Source organism: Salmo salar, chromosome 13 (assembly GCF_965601325.2).
Source record: "Salmo salar chromosome 13, fSalSal1, whole genome shotgun sequence".
NCBI lineage: Eukaryota > Metazoa > Chordata > Actinopteri > Salmoniformes > Salmonidae > Salmo > Salmo salar.
Window position 1 is genome coordinate 51,957,935 of NC_138303.1, and position 18,088 is coordinate 51,976,022.

The 18,088-nt window shown below is 45.3% G+C and overlaps 1 pseudogene; it reads left to right on the top strand.

Moving 5' to 3' along the window:
* Positions 1-806: 806 nt before the first annotated feature.
* Positions 807-18,088, top strand: part of LOC106567460 (nucleolar complex protein 2 homolog) — a 60,065-nt pseudogene continuing 42,783 nt past the window's right edge.

Genomic DNA, 18,088 nt, shown 5'->3' on the forward strand with positions numbered 1-18,088 from the left:
AATTCAATTGATTGGACATGATTTGGAAAGGCAAACACTTGTCTATATAAAGTCCCACAGTTGACAGTGCATGTTAGAGCAAAAACCAAGCCATGAGGTCAAAGGAATTGTCCGTAGTGCTCCGAGACAGGATTGTGTCGAGCTACAGATCTGGGGAAGGGTATCAAAAAATGTCTGCAGCATTGAAGGTCCCCAAGAACACAGCGGCCTCCATCATTCTTAGATGTAAGAAGTTTGGAACCACCAAGACTCTTCCTACTGCTGGCTGCCCGGCCAAACTGAGCAGAAGTGCTTTGGTCATGGAGGTGACCAAGAACCCGAAGGTCACTCTGACAGAGCTCCAGAGTTCCTCTGTGGAGATGGGAGAACCTTCTAGAAGGACAACCATCTCTGTAGCATTCCACCAATCAGGCCTTTATGGTAGAGTCGCCAGATGGAAGCCACTTCTCAGTATAAATACACTGCACAGCTTGCTTGGAGCTTGCCAAAAAGGCACCTAACGGACTCAGACCATGAGAAACAAGATTGTCAGGTCTGATGATGCCAAGACTGAACACTTTGGCTCAGTGAAGTTATCCTCGCCAGCTGAGTTATTATTGAAAGGTTTTAAAACAGGGGTGTCAATAATTTTGACCCCTACCTTTTTATGAGACAAAAATGACTTTTTAAACAATCTTTCTCTGAGCAATTGTATTAGTATAAAATAATGGAATTTCCAAATTGTTTGTAGCATTCAATATAGCTCAGTATTCAATTTAGTAATTTTTGCTCATGTTTATCAAGGTTGTCACTAATTTCATACCCCAATGAATATAGTGAGTTGATGCAAATCCATTTTCTGTTTCTAATATGTATGCCTATGCTTTATTTAACAATTTAGGATGAAAATGTCACTCTACACTTGCAATTATATATACACTGCTCAAAAAATAAAGGGAACACTAAAATAACACATCCTAGATCTGAATGAATGAAATAATCTTATTAAATACTTTTTTCTTTACATAGTTGAATGTGCTGACAACAAAATCACACAAAAATAATCAATGGAAATCCAATTTATCAACCCATGGAGGTCTGGATTTGGAGTCACACTCAAAATTAAAGTGGAAAACCACACTACAGGCTGATCCAACTTTGATGTAATGTCCTTAAAACAAGTCAAAATGAGGCTCAGTAGTGTGTGTGGCCTCCACGTGCCTGTATGACATCCCTACAATGCCTGGGCATGCTCCTGATGAGGTGGCGGATGGTCTCCTGAGGGATCTCCTCCCAGACCTGGACTAAAGCATCCGCCAACTCCTGGACAGTCTGTGGTGCAACGTGGCGTTGGTGGATGGAGCGAGACATGATGTCCCAGATGTGCTCAATTGGATTCAGGTCTGGGGAACGGGCGGGCCAGTCCATCGCATCAATGCCTTCCTCTTGCAGGAACTGCTGACACACTCCAGCCACATGAGGTCTAGCATTGTCTTGCATTAGGAGGAACCCAGGGCCAACCGCACCAGCATATGGTCTCACAAGGGGTCTGAGGATCTCATCTCTGTACCTAATGGCAGTCAGGCTACCTCTGGCGAGCACATGGAGGGCTGTGTGGCCCCCCAAAGAAATGCCACCCCACACCATGACTGACCCACCGCCAAACCGGTCATGCTGGAGGATGTTGCAGGCAGCAGAACGTTCTCCACGGCGTCTCCAGACTGTCACATCTGTCACATGTGCTCAGTGTGAACCTGCTTTCATCTGTGAAGAGCACAGGGCGCCAGTGGTGAATTTGCCAATCTTGGTGTTCTCTGGCAAATGCCAAACATCCTGCAGGGTGTTGGGCTGTAAGCACAACCCCCACCTGTGGACGTCGGGCCCTCATACCACCCTCATGGAGTCTGTCTCTGACCGTTTGAGCAGACACATGCCCATTTGTGGCCTGCTGGAGGTCATTTTGCAGGGCTCTGGCAGTGCTCCTCCTGCTCCTCCTTGCACAAAGGCGGAGGTAGCGGTCCTGCTGCTGGGTTGTTGCCCTCCTACGGCCTCCTCCACGTCTCCTGATGTACTGGCCTGTCTCCTGGTAGCGCCTCCATGCTCTGGACACTACGCTGACAGACACAGCAAACCTTCTTGCCACAGCTCGCATTGATGTGCCATCCTGGATGAGCTGCACTACCTGAGCCACTTGTGTGGGTTGTAGACTCCGTCTCATGCTACCACTAGAGTGAAAGCACCGCCAGCATTCAAAAGTGACCAAAACATCAGCCAGGAAGCATAGGAACTGAGAAGTGGTCTGTGGTTACCACCTGCAGAACCACTCCTTTATTGGGGGTGTCTTGCTTATTGCCTATAATTTCCACCTGTTGTCTATTCCATTTGCACAACAGCATGTGAAATTTATTGTCAATCAGTGTTGCTTCCTAAGTGGACAGTTTGATTTCACAGAAGTGTGATTGACTTGGAGTTACATTGTGTTGTTTTTAAGTGTTCCCTTTATTTTTTTGAGCAGTATATATTTTGTAATTTGACAGGTCCATGGTTTAACCCAGCTTGTCTTCAGTTATTTATTTATGTGATTTGTGTCTCTAGGCATGCACTGATTTTCGCATTGCCTGTATGCCCTTATTAACGTTCTTCAGAATCATGTTAACTTGAATCTTTTGTGTGACCCTAGGAGGCCAGCTCTGATGATAATGTTGAGGAGGAACAAGGAGAGTCTGCCAAGAAATCCAAGAAGACAGTGGAAGTTATCAAAGTCACAGAGAAAATGGTTGAGTGGAGAGCTGCAATCAAGGTAACATTTATCTACAGACTGTCCACCAAGCATAGACTTCCACCTTTACCTCTACCAAACTTTAGGTGTAGTAATGAGAACAGACATGATCCCACACGGATGCAGGTTGCATGATGACCCTTATCACTAGGCAACTTTTAGAGCATTGTTTTCTCCATGATAGAATGGTACTTTATTTATCCCATCTTCCACCTCAAACATCTGGGCTACCTACCTGTAGCATAACATATTGAAAACATAATGTAATATGGAGTGAAGGGGCTTCTTCTTGGGTGTTAAGAGTTGTAGCATGTATATAGTGTACTACAATACCAGGGCTTTTGCCCTTCATTCTCATCCTTATGTCAGCCAATTTTTTTCCCTCCCCTCCCTGTCTTTGTCTTTAGGATGAGCCTACCCCTCACATCTTCAGAGAGGTCACACAGGCCTTCAAGGCTACCATGGCGACCACCAAATGAAAGGGGGGGTGGGGATACCTGTGTTGACACAAACTGGCTGACAGTTCAGATAGGGAACTTAACCCATGAGTGTGCATGATCCCCTCTTTAGTAACATCAACAGAATTTAGGCCTGTACTCGTCCAAAAACGACGATAGTATTGTCTGTTTCTTTGTTTTCTTTCCAACAGTGTTCAACACCTTGGTCCTGTTCTGTATCCAAGACGTATACGTGGCTCTGCAGAGGATGCTGAACCTAAAGCCAGATAAAGACCAGAAGTAAAAACGAGCAAGGCTGCTGGCCCAGACTGCATCCCTAGCTGCGTCCTCAGAGCATGCGCAGCCGAGCTGGCTTGTGTGTTTACGGACATATTCAATCGATCCCTATCCCAGTCTTTTGTCCCCACATGCTTCAAGATGGCTACCATTGTTCCTGTACCCAAGAAGGCAAAGACAACTGAACTAAATGACTACCACCCCGTAGCACTCACTTCTGTCATCATGAAGTGCTTTGAGAGACTAGTCAAGGATCATATCACCTCCACCTTACCGGCCACCCTAGACCCACTTCAGTTTGCATACAGCCTCAACAGGGCCACAGACGATGCAATTGTCATCACACTGCACATTGCCCTATCCCATCTGGACAAAATAAATACCTATGTAAGAATGCTGTTCATTGACTACAGCTCAGCATTCAATACCATAGTACCCTCCAAGCTCATCAAGCTGGAGGCCTTGGGTCTCAAACCTGCCCTGTGCAATTTGGGTCCTGGACTTTATGACGGGCTGCCCCCAGGTGGTGAAGACAGGAAACAACATCTCCACTTCGCTGACCCTCAACACTGGGGCCCCACAAGGGTGTGTGCTCAGCCCCCTGCTGTACTCCCTGTTCACCCACGAAGCATGGCCATGCACGCCTCCAACTCAATCAAGTTTGCAGACGACACAACAGTAGTAGGCTTGATTACCAACAAGGACAAAACAGCCTACAGGGAGGAGGTGAGGGCACTCTGAGTGTGATGTCACGAAAACAACCTCACACTCAACAAAACAAAGGAGATGATCGCGGACTTCAGGAAACAGCAGAGGGAGCACCCCCCTATCCACATCGAAGTGACAGCAGTGGAGAAGGTGAAAAGTTTAAAGTTCTTCTGCGCACACCTCACAGCAAACTGAAATGGTCCACCCACACAGACAGTGTGGTGAAGAAGGCGCAACAGCGCCTCTTCAACCTCAGGAGGCTGAAGAAATTTGGCATGTCACCCAAAACCCTGACAAACTTTTACAGATGCACAATCAAGAGCATCCTGTCGGGCTGTATCACAGCCTGGTACGGCAACTGCACCCCCCCTCAACCGCAAGGCTCTCCAGAGGGTGGTGCGGTCTGCACAACGCATCACCGGAGGCAAACGACCTGCCCTCCAGAACACCTACAGCATCCGACGTCACAGGAAGGCAAAAAATATCAAGGACAACAACCACCCAAGCCACTGCCTGTTCACACCGCCACCTTCCAGAAGGCGAAGTCAGTACAGGTGCATCAAAGCTGGGACCGAGAAGCTGTTTTTCAGTCCTGTTTCTCAAGGCCATCAGACTGCTAAAAAGCAATCACTAACTCAGAGGCTGCTGCCTAGATTGAGATCCAATCACTGGTCACTTTAATACATGGATCACTAGTTACTTTAAACAATGCCACTTTAAATAATGTCACTTTAATGATGTTTACATATCTTACATTACTCCTATCACATGTATATACTGTATTTTATACCATCTATTGCAACTGTCATGACGTTGGCCTGATGGGGGAGGTTTATGACCCCCATAAATACCTTTCCCCTTTTCTCTCTCCCTACTCTACAGAGTGACTCTTGGAAAGTCCTTTGTTAACATAGAGAGTCTTATAACATCAAAAGGGTGGGGAAAGGAACCATATTTCGGTAATCCAACCAGCTGAAAATATGCGTTGGTACTTAAAGAATATGATGCCAGATCAGTTGTCATCTGAGACATTATTACTAATGATAGGATGACATAAACTGTATCTAGGAAAGTCTACACATTATAAGCAATTTAGCTTCTTAATGAGAGAATGTTTTGTCATAGAGTAAACTCTGCCAACTCAGTGGCTCCACCCATGAGAACAGACAGTGGTTGTAAACTATGAAACACGGCCCTCTCTCCCAATCCTATATAAGCCCCTTGATGAAAATGTAACTTTCTGTTCCAAGGACGTGTGGACTTGAGGTCCCCACATTGAAAGGTCAAAGACCACCTACAGAACGTAGCCAACCTTAGAGAACCTAACGAAATTAGCATCGAATTTCAATGTGAAGGTGACGACCTACACGCCGGAAGGATGAATTTCGACTATACCAGCCAGAATATAGCATGAGCATATAGCATGGCAACTTGGTATGAACTTTGAACCCTTATTCACTAAAGAAGTGATACCTCCTAGCTGTTGCGTTAGCGCAGCAACTGTAGACGTGGGCTAGGAGAGGATGGACAGAGTATTCTGTTCTACCACATGACGACGGTACTACCAAGTATCCAGTTTACCACCAGAGACATTCTTCAAAGGACAAACCGGCCTTCCATCGACGACCAATCTACCGAAGCGCATTATGGGCCATAAAGTACGGAAATAGTGTCCTCTGCATGTATACTTCATATTTTGGCGAATTTAGTACGATATCTGGGAACTTTTGGCATACTAACTATATCCATACTATGACCAATAAGCATACTATATACTCAATTCACATCACAAATAGTATGGTTAGTGCAGTTAGTATGAGTATTCGAACACAGCTAGGGTTTATGTGAAATGTTACAAAACACAGCTGGACAAGATGGAAACGTACACAGAGACAGTGTGTACCGAGGAAGAGAGGCCATGGACAGACAGCTGAAACGTCACTGCTTGACATGTATGATAATGGAACGACTGAACAAATGAACAACGAAACAGCACAGCAAGTAAGTGAAATAAATAGGTTTTGATGTTTTACTGGTAATGGGGACATATATAAATGCCATCAAAATAACTTTTTGGTCGGTGTGGTGTGTGGGTAACCTTTATTTAACTAGGCAAGTCAGTTAAGAACAAATTCTTATTTACAACGACGGCCTACCCTGGCCAAACCCGACGTCGCTGGGCCAATTGTGCACCACCCTATGGGACTCCCAATCACCGCCGGATGTGATGCAGCCTGGATTCGACCAGGGACAGTAGTGACTCCTCTTGCACTGAGATGCAGTGCCTTAGACCACTGTGTGTGTGTGTGTGTGAACTATTTAACTGTACTAGAATGCTTAAGTCCACAAAAATGTTAAATATCATGTATCTGCTTTTTGTCAAGGAAAATATCGGATATTGGTATCTGCCAAAAATGTCATATTGGTGCATCCCTACTACACACACATCACAGACTCTTATTATAATGCTCAATTCATACACCTGCTCCCCACCCCCCCTTTCTCACATTTACATTACATTTAAGTCATTTAGCAGATGCTCTTATCCAGAGCGACTTACAAATTGGTGCATTCACCTTATGATATCCAGTGGAACAACCACTTTACAATAGTGCATCTAAATCTTTTAGGGGGGGGGGTTAGAAGGATTACTTTATCCTATCCTAGGTATTCCTTAAAGAGGTGGGGTTTCAGGTGTCTCCGGAAGGTTGTGTTTGACTCCGCTGTCCTGGCGTCGTGAGGGAGCTTGTTCCACCATTGGGGTGCCAGAGCAGCGAACAGTTTTGACTGGGCTGAGCGGGAACTGTGCTTCCTCAGAGGTAGGGAGGCGAGCAGGCCAGAGGTGGATGAACCCTTGTTTGGGTGTAGGGCCTGATCAGAGCCTGAAGGTACGGAGGTGCCGTTCCCCTCACAGCTCCGTAGGCAAGCACCATGGTCTTGTAGCGGATGCGAGCTTCAACTGGAAGCCAGTGGAGAGAGCGGAGGAGCGGGGTGACGTGAGAGAACTTGGGAAGGTTGAACACCAGACGGGCTGCGGCGTTCTGGATGAGTTGTAGGGGTTTAATGGCACAGGCAAGGAGCCCAGCCAACAGCGAGTTGCAGTAATCCAGACGGGAGATGACAAATGCCTGGATTAGGACCTGCGCCGCTTCCTGTGTGAGGCAGGGTCGTACTCTGCGAATGTTGTAGAGCATGAACCTACAGGATCGGGTCACCGCCTTGATGTTAGTGGAGAACGACAGGGTGTTGTCCAGGGTCACGCCAAGGTTCTTAGCACTCTGGGAGGAGGACACAATGGAGTTGTCAACCGTGATGGTGAGATCATGGAACGGGCAGTCCTTCCCGGGAGGAAGAGCAGCTCCGTCTTGCCGAGGTTCAGCTTGAGGTGGTGATCCGTCATCCACACTGATATGTCTGCCAGACATGCAGAGATGCGATTCGCCACCTGGTTATCAGAAGGGGGAAAGGAGAAGATTAATTGTGTGTCGTCTGCATAGCAATGAAAGGAGAGACCATGTGAGGATATGACAGAGCCAAGTGACTTGGTGTATAGCGAGAATAGGAGAGGGCCTAGAACACAGCCCTGGGGGACACCAGTGGTGAGAGCACGTGGTGCGGAGACAGATTCTCGCCACGCCACCTGGTAGGAGCGACCTGTCAGGTAGGACGCAATCCAGGCATGAGCCGCGCCGGAGATGCCCAACTCGGAGAGGGTGGAGAGGAGGATCTGATGGTTCACAGTATCAAAGGCAGCAGATAGGTCTAGAAGGATGAGAGCAGAGGAGAGAGAGTTAGCTTTAGCAGTGCGGAGAGCCTCCGTGACACAGAGAAGAGCAGTCTCAGTTGAATGACCAGTCTTGAAACCTGACTGATTTGGATCAAGAAGGTCATTCTGAGAGAGATAGGAGGAAAGCTGGCCAAGGACGGCATGTTCAAGAGTTTTGGAGAGAAAAGAAAGAAGGGATACTGGTCTGTAGTTGTTGACATCGGAGGGATCGAGTGTAGGTTTTTTCAGAAGGGGTGCAACTCTCGCTCTCTTGAAGACGGAAGGGACGTAGCCAGCGGTCAAGGATGAGTTGATGAGCGAGGTGAGGTAAGGGAGAAGGTCTCCAGAAATGGTCTGGAGAAGAGAGGAGGGGATAGGGTCAAGCGGGCAGGTTGTTAGGCGGCCGGCCGTCACAAGACGCGAGATTTCATCTGGAGAGAGAGAGGAGAAAGAGGTCAAAGCACAGGGTAGGGCAGTGTGAGCAGGACCAGTGGTGTCGTTTGACTTAGCAAACGAGGATCGGATGTCGTCGACCTTCTTTTCAAAATGGTTGACGAAGTCATCAGCAGAGAGGGAGGAGGGGGGGGAGGGGGAGGAGGATTCAGGAGGGAGGAGAAGGTGGCAAAGAGCTTCCTAGGGTTAGAGGCAAATGCTTGGAATTTAGAGTGGTAGAAGTTGGCTTTAGCAGCAGAGACAGAAGAGGAAAATGTAGAGAGGAGGGAGTGAAAGGATGCCAGGTCCGCAGGGAGGCGAGTTTTCCTCCATTTCCGCTCGGCTGCCCGGAGCCCTGTTCTGTGAGCTCGCAATGAGTCATCGAGCCACGGAGCAGGAGGGGAGGACCGAGCCGGCCTGGAGGATAGGGGACATAGAGAGTCAAAGGATGCAGAAAGGGAGGAGAGGAGGGTTGAGGAGGCAGAATCAGGAGATAGGTTGGAGAAGGTTTGAGCAGAGGGAAGAGATGATAGGATGGAAGAGGAGAGAGTAGCGGGAGAGAGAGAGCGAAGGTTGGGACGGCACAATACCATCCGAGTACGGGCAGAGTGAGAAATGTTGGATGAGAGGGAGAGGGAAAAGGATACAAGGTAGTGGTCGGAGACTTGGAGGGGAGTTGCAATGAGATTAGTGGAAGAACAGCATCTAGTAAAGATGAGGTCAAGCGTATTGCCTGCCTTGAGAGTAGGGGGGGAAGGTGAGAGGGTGAGGTCAAAAGAGGAGAGGAGTGGAAAGAAGGAGGCAGAGAGGAATGAGTCAAAGGTAGACGTGGGGAGGTTAAAGTCACCCAGAACTGTGAGAGGTGAGCCATCCTCAGGAAAGGAACTTATCAAGGCGTCAAGCTCATTGATGAACTCTCCAAGGGAACCTGGAGGGCGATAAATGATAAGGATGTTAACCTCTCTAGGGTAGGTGGCACCAAATCGTCCCACCTATGTAACAGCCAGTGTAATCCCGTGGCGCGTTATTCAAATACCTCAAAAATGCAAAAACTTCAATTTTTCAAACATATGACTATTTTACACCATTTTAAAGACAAGACTCTCGTTAATCTAACCACAATGTCCGATTTAAAAAAGGCGTTACAACGAAAGCAAAACATTAGATTATGTCAGCAGAGTACCCAGCCAGAAATAATCAGACACCCATTTTTCAAGCTAGCATATAATGTCACATAAACCCAAACCACAGCTAAATGCAGCACTAACCTTTGATGATCTTCATCAGATGACAACCCTAGGTCATTATGTTATACAATACATGCATGTTTTGTTCAATCAAGTTCATATTTATATCAAAAACCAGCTTTTTACATTAGCATGTGACTAGCATGTGACTAGCATTCCCACCGAACACTGCTGGTGAATTTACTAAATTATTCACGATAAACGTTCACAAAAAGCATAACAATTATTTTAAGAATTATAGATACAGAACTCCTCTATGCACTCGATATGTCCGATTTTAAAATAGCTTTTCGGTGAAAGCACATTTTGCAATATTCTCAGTAGATAGCCCGGCATCACAGGGCTAGCTATTTAGACACCCAGCAAGTTTAGCACTCAGCAAAGTCACATTTACTATAAGAAAAATGTTATTACCTTTGCTGTCTTCGTCAGAATGCACTCCCAGGACTTCTACTTCAATAACAAATGTTGGTTTGGTTCAAAATAATCCATAGTTATATCCAAACAGCAGCGTTTTGTTCGTGCGTTCAAGACACTATCCGAAAGGGTAAATAAGGGTGACGAGCATGGCGCAATTCGTGACAAAAAAATTCTAAATATTCCATTACCGTACTTCGAAGCATGTCAACCGCTGTTTAAAATCAATTTTTATGCCATTTTTCTCATAAAAAAGCGATAATATTCCGACCGGGAATCTGCGTTTAGGTAAACAGACGAAAGAAAATATAGCATTCGGTCGACTCGGGCACGCGCCTAAGCCCATAGTACTCTGATCGGCCACTTGCCAAAAGCGATAATGTGTTTCAGCCAGAGGCTGCCTCGATATCGTTCAGCTTTTTCCCGGGCTCTGAGAGCCTATGGGAGCCGTAGGAAGTGTCACGTTAGAGCAAAGATCCTCAGTCTTCAATAAAAAGAGCCAAGATAAAACACAACTTGTCAGACAGGCCACTTCCTGCATGGAATCTTCTCAGGTTTTGGCCTGCCATTTGAGTTCTGTTATACTCACAGACACCATTCAAACAGTTTTAGAAACTTTAGGGTGTTTTCTATCCAAAGCCAATAATTATATGCATATTCTAGTTACTGGGCAGGAGTAGTAACCAGATTAAATCGGGTACGTTTTTTATCCGGCCGTGTCAATACTGCCCCCTAGCCCTAACAGGTTAAGCTTGAAAGGACTGGTAACTGTGACAGCATGTAATTCAAAGGAGGCGATAGACAGATGGGTCAGGGGAGAAAGAGAGAATGTCCACTTGGGAGAGATGAGGATCCCAGTGCCACCACCCCGCTGACCAGAAGCTCTTGGGGTGTGCGAGAACACGTGGGCAGACGAGGAGAGAGCAGTAGGAGTAGCAGTGTTATCTGTGGTAATCCATGTTTCCGTCAGCGCCAAGAAGTCGAGGGACTAGAGGGTAGCATAGGCTGAGATGAACTCTGCCTTGTTGGCCGCAGACCGGCAGTTCCAGAGGCTGCCGGAGACCTGGAACTCCACGTGGGTCGTGCGCGCTGGGACCACCAGGTTAGAGTGGCATGTGTAAATATTGGACTATAAATTGTGCCTTCCTGCATTATACTTATTCTAGAATAGATTCTATTCTACTGCCATTTATTTTATGTTAGGATTATTATCGTTCATTATTTCTTATTGTTGCATTGTCTAGAAGAAACCTGCGAGTAAGCATTCTGTACATACGACTAATACAACTTGAAACTGAAATGGTAGTAAGTAAATGAGATGAAGCTGCCTCACTGTACCTGCGTTCTGTCTCCAGTTCCTCCACCTTGTTCTTGTGGAACTGCAGTTCAGTCTCAGTGACGCTCAGCTCCACTGTCAAAACATCAACCTGGCTGTCACTCTGGCCCCCATGTAGGGCTGGGCGATATATCGTATTTTATTATAAACTGGTATTGATGCACCAACCTGTTTGGGTATTTACTTTACCTTGTATAACACTATTTCAGTGCTTGGTTTGTTAAATGTGTTTTGCCACTCCGGCGCATGTATTAAGGTCCGTTTGTTTGTTTACTCCATTTGCTACTTGAGTTGTCTCTCCTTCCACATACACCAAGCCCCGTCTCCTGTCAGTTTTTGCTCTACCACAAGTCACAACAACCACTCGCAGTGACAGTCTGCATGGTCAATATAAACTCAGCAAAAAAGAAACGTCCCTTTTTCAGGACCCTGTCTTTCAAAGATAATTCGTAAAAATCCAAATAACTTCACAGATCTTCATTATAAAGGGTTTAAACACTGTTTCCCATGCTTGTTCAATGAACCATAAACAATTAATGAATATGCACCTGTGGAACGGTCGTTAAGACAACTTACAGATGGTAGGCAATTAAGGTCACAGTTATGACAACTTAGGACACTAAAGAGGGCTTTCTACCTTCTGAAAAACACCAAGAGAAAGATGCCCGGGATCCCTGCTAATCTGCGTGAACGTGCCTTAGGCATGCTGCAAGGAGGCATGAGGACTGCAGATGTGGCCAGGGCAATAAATTGCAATGTCCGTACTGTGAGACGCCTAAGACAGCGCAAAAGGGAGACAGGATGGACAGCTGATTGTCCTCACAGTGGCAGAGCATGTGTAACAACACCTGCACAGGATCGGTACATCCGAACATCACACTATGCACTGGGGAAGATAGCGTTCTCCTGGCATACGCCAAACCCAGATTTGTCTGTTGGACTGCCAGATGGTGAAGCGTAATTCATCACTCCAGAGAACGCGTTTTCACTGCTCCAGAGTCCAATAGCAGTGAGCTTTATACCACTCCAGCTGACACTTGGCATTGTGCATAGTGATCTTAGGCTTGTGTGCGGCTGTTCTTGTGCTGACATTGCTTCCAGTAGTGAGTGTTGCAACCAAGGACAGACGATTTTTACACGTTACGCGCTTCAGCACTCAGCCGTCCCGTTCTGTGAGCTTGTGTGGCCTACCACTTTGCGGCTGAGCTGTTGTTGCTCCTAGATGTTTCCACTTCACAATAACAGCATTTACAGTTGACCGGGGCAGCTCTAGCAGGGCAGAAATTTGATGAACTGACTTGTTGGAAAGGTGGCATCCTATGACGGTGCCATGTTGAAAGTCGCTGAGCTCTTCAGTAAGGCTGTTCTGCTGCCAAAGTTTGTTTATGGAAATTGCATGGCGGTGTGGCTGAAATAGCCGAATCCACTAATTTGAAGGGGTGTCAATATACTTTTGTGTATATATAGTGTATCTTGATTATTGCCTAGTCATATGGTCAGGTGCTGCAAAGAAGGACATAAAAAAAAAATGATGCTGGCCCAGAACAGACTGGCGCGTGTTGCTCTTCACTGTGATCAGAGGTCTATATCAATACTATGCATGCCAGTCTCTCTTGGCTAAAAGTCCCTTCTTAATTTTATAAGTAACGATGTGTTAAATTCAGAATTGTTTTCATAGTCAATTTCCACACAGCTCTGACACACACCTACCCCACCAGACATGGCACCAGAGTTCTGGAATTCAAAAAACTTCTAGAGCCATGATTGCATGGAGCTCCTATTCATTTGAAGGTAGCCTAGTGGTTAGAGCATTGGGCCAGTAACTGAAAGGTTGCTGGATCAAATCCCAGAGCTGACAAGCGAAACATCTGTCATTCTGTCCCTGAGCAAAGCAGTGAACAGCAAACCTGGTTTAAAAAAACTGAAAGCAACACCTCCCCTATTTGACTGAGATATATTGTGTGTATGTATTGGTTTGTAGGCTGTGACATTTAAAATGTATGTAGTTATGTCCTTAAGCTTTTCTTTTCTTATTAATATTCTGTATTATGCAATGTTTTGTGTGGATCCTAAGAAGAATATCTGCTAATGGGGATCCTAATCAAATAGCAACATTTGGAGAACATAGTCAAGGACAATCTGTTTTGTCACCAAACAATATTGTGCAGCCGTATTCATTGACCTGGCCAAGGCTTTCGACTCTGTCAATCACCACATCCTCATCGGCAGACTCAACAGCCTTGGTTTCTCAAATGATTGCCTCGCCTGGTTCACCAACTACTTCTCCGACAGAGATCAGTGTGTCAAATCTGAGGGCCTGTTGTCCGGGCCTCTGGCAGTCTCTATGGGGGTGCCACGGGGTTCAATTCTTGGACCGACTCTCTTCTCTGTATATATCAATGATGTCGCTCTTGCTGCTGGTGAGTCTCTGATCCACCTCTACGCAGACGACACCATTCTGTATACTTCTGGCCTTTCTTTGGACACTGTGTGTCACGGCTCCTCCTCTGCAGTGCAGGGGCGGTTCCTCCTGCAGGCAGAGGAGGGTCATTAGTGATTGGAGCTGGCGTGATTGGAGCCACCTGGGCTCAGGGTATAAAACTGCTCCACTAACCTCTCTCTCTCTCTCTCCCTGCTCCTCCAGGTATGATCCTGTTTTGTTTGTTCCTTTGTAATTTTACGTAGTTTCCACTCAGTCATGTTCATGCCAAATCTCACAACTGACCCGAGACCTTGTCACCTCTAGAATGAATAATTCATTTATTAATTGTTAATTAATTAACGTGTGTGCATGTACTATAACAGTTAACTGTAGCAGTCTTTCTGAAAGGACTGGAAAAGACAAGCATCTGCATGCTTTTTGGAGATGGCTTTAAGAGGACCTTTTTTCATTTGTTCATTTGTAAAACTATAGCTAGACCTAACATCTGTGGCTCAGTTGGTAGAGCATGGTGTTTGCAACGCCAGCATGGTGTGTGCAACACCAGGGGGGGCCAGTACAAAAAAGAAATGCATGAAATGTATGTATTCACTACTGTAAGTCGCTCTGGATAAGAGCGTCTGCTAAATGACTCAAATGTAAATGTAAATGTTCACACACACATATTCACGCACTTTACATACACCCTACATTATGACATTTCCACACCTCATTCCTTTTTCCTTTGTTTAAAGTTAATAGTTTTGTTTACAATAAAGAACCTTTTGAATTGGCCTATACCTGTTGTTGATGTCCCCTCATTTTTGCCACAGGCTATGAGCCGGCCTGTGACAAGTGGGGGCTCGTCTGGGATTTAAAGTTAATTGTACTTTAGTCTTTAGTATTTTAACAACCCTCCAGACGAGCTTCAATGCCATACAACTCTCCTTCTGTGGCCTCCAACTGCTCTTAAATACAAGTAAAACTAAATGCATGCTCTTCAACCGATCGCTGCCTGCACCTGCCCGCCCATCTAGCATCTCTACTCTGGACGGTTCTGACTTAGAATATGTGGACAACTACAAATACCTAGGTGTCTGGTTAGACTGTAAACTCTCCCTCCAGATTCACATAAAACATCTCCAATCCAAAGTTAAATCTAGAATTGGCTTCCTATTTTGTAACAAAGCATCCTTCACTCATGCTGCCAAACATACCATTTTATCGATCCTCGACTTTGGCGATGTCATTTACAAAATAACCTCCAACACCCTATTCAACAAATTGGATGCAGTCTATCACAGTGCCATCCGTTTTGTCACCAAAGCCCCATATACTACCCACCACTGCGACCTGTACGCTCTCGTTGGCTGGCCCTTGCTCCATACTCGTCGCCAAACCCACTGGCTCCAGGTCATCTACAAGACCCTGCTAGGTAAAGTCCCGCCTTATCTCTGCTCGCTGGTCACCATAGCTGCACCCACCCGTAGCACGCGTTCCAGCAGGTATATCTCACTTGTCACCCCCAAAGCCAATTCCTCCTTTGGCCGCCTCTCCTTCCAGTTCTCTGCTGCCAATGACTGGAACGAACTACAAAAATCTCTGAAACTGGAAACAATTATCTCCCTCACTAGCTTTAAGCACCAGCTTTCAGAGCAGCTCACAGATCACTGCACCTGTAAATAGCCCATCTATAAATAGCCCCAACAACTACTCTTCCCCTATTGTATTTATTTATTTTGCTCCTTTGCACCCCAGTATTTCTACTTTGCACACTCACCTACTGTCAAATCTACCATTACAGTGTTTTAATTGCTATATTGTATTTACTTCGCCACCATTGCCTATTTATTGCCTTTACCTTCCTTATCTCACCTCATTTGCTCACATTGTATATAGACTTATTTTTCTACTGTATTATTGACTGTATGTTTGTTTTACTCCATGTGTAACTCTGTGTTGTTATATGTGTCGAGCTGCTTTGCTTTATCTTGGTCAGGTCGCAGTTGTAAATGAGAACTTGTACTCAACTTGCCTACCTGGTTAAATAAAGGTGAAATAAAAATAAATAAAATAAAAATGTGTGACGTAAAAGTAAACAGGTTAATGATTATGACGTATGATATAGGACACTAGGAAGTACAGATAGTGATATTAAGGAATAATGTAATTTATAAAGATTTTATTGCGTGGTCAAAGTGACATATTAACATAGGAGCCAAGGGTTCCACTTTTATTTCAGACTACTGGGACAAATCATTAGAAAAGCAGTGATCTCAAAAAGCTTGTTACAATATTTTTATTACAAACTACGAATGGAATGTAGATCGGTGCTGATGTTAATTTAAGGTGTCTGTGTCCTTGTGTGTCTCTGTGTGTGATTGCTGCAGGAGACATACCAGTCGGTGTATAACTGGCAGTTTGTCCACTGCCTGTACCAGACATGCCACAAGAGGTCTCTTCACAGTCCCCAAGTCCAGAACAGACTATGGGAAGCGCACAGTACTACATAGAGCCATGAAAACATGGAACTCTTTTCCACATCAAGTTACTGATGTAAGCCGTAAAATTGTATATAAAAAAAAAAAAGATTAAAAAACACCTTATGGAACAGCGGGGACTGTGAAGAAACACAAACATAGGAACAGACACATGCACACAGACACACACACCATAACATGCGCACTATACACACACATACACATGGATTTAGAACTGTAGATGTGTGGTAGTGGTGGAGTAGGGGCCTGAGGGCACACAGTGTGTTGTAATGTTTTGAACATTTTTATAAACTTTTTTGCTGGACCCCAGGAAGAGTAGCTACTGCCTTGGCAGCAGCTAATGGGGATCCATAATAAATACAAATACCTGTGGCGTCGTTTCTCAGCACGCTGCACCCCAGCGACGTCCTGCAGCCCCTCATCTACCCACTGTGCCAGGTCATAGTGGGCATCATCAAGTGGGTACACACACACACACACACACACACACACACACACACCACACACACACAGAAATTATGTTTGGCCCGCTATAGAATTTCTTAATCTCTATGTGGCACTCGAGCCAAAATGCATTGCCCACCCCTGCCCTAAAATCAAGTTTTACTTCACACTTCCACCAGAAGGTGGTAGTGTTAACCACTGAATCTGTGTCTGTCTTGCTGTGCAGGCTGGTCCCCACGTCATGCTACTACCCTCAGAGGATCCACTGTGTGTGCGACCTCACCCTCCTCTCTGGCAGCACACACACCTTTGTGCCCGTTCTGCCCTTCCTACTGGAGGTAAGAGCCAAATCCACCCATCACCATCCCGAACCTACCTTCTATACCAGGTATTCCCAAACTGTGGTACACAATGCCGTCGGGGTACGCCAAATAAAAATGTGATTCACATTTAACTTTTTTTTTAAGTATATATAATTTTTTTTCACATTTTCAAACAGTCCATTAATATTTTCCAATGGACTATACATTAGGGTAAGTTTTTTTTCTCTCGCCTGAGTAGCTTCGTTTCACTTCCAAAATAAAATTAAACCATCTAGTGTTTTTTTTCTCCTTTCTTTTTTTGAACCTTTATTTAACTAGGCAAGTCAGTCAAGAACAAATTCTTATTTACAATGACGGCCTACCAAAAGGCAAAAGACTTCCTACTGGGACGGGGGCTGGGATTAAAAATAAATACAATATAAATGTAGGACAAAACACACATCATGACAAGAGAGACAACACAACACTAAAAAACTGAGACCTAAGACTACAACATAGCAAGGCAGCAACACATGACAACACAGCATGGTAGCAACACAACATGGTAGCAGCACAAAACATGGTACAAATATTATTGGGCATAGACAACAGCACAAAGGGCAAGAAGGTAGAGACAACAATACATCACACAAAGCTGCCACAACTGTCAGTAAGAATATCCATGATTGAGTCTTTGAATGAAGAGATTGAGATAAAACCGTCCAGCTTGATTGTTTATTGCAGCTCGTTCCAGTCGCTAGCTGCAGCGAACTGAAAAGAGGAGCAACCCAGGGATGTGTGTGCTTTGGGGACCTTTAACAGAATGTGACTTGCAGAACGGGTGTTGTATGTGGAGGATGAGGGCTGCAGCAGATATCTCAGATAGAGGGGAGTGAGGCCTAAGAGGGTTTTATAAATAAGCATCAACCAGTGTTCAGTGAAATAACAACACAATATCAAATACAGGTAGACTAGTCAAATAATTAACATCCAATCACATTAACCGCTACTCTCTCGCGGGAAT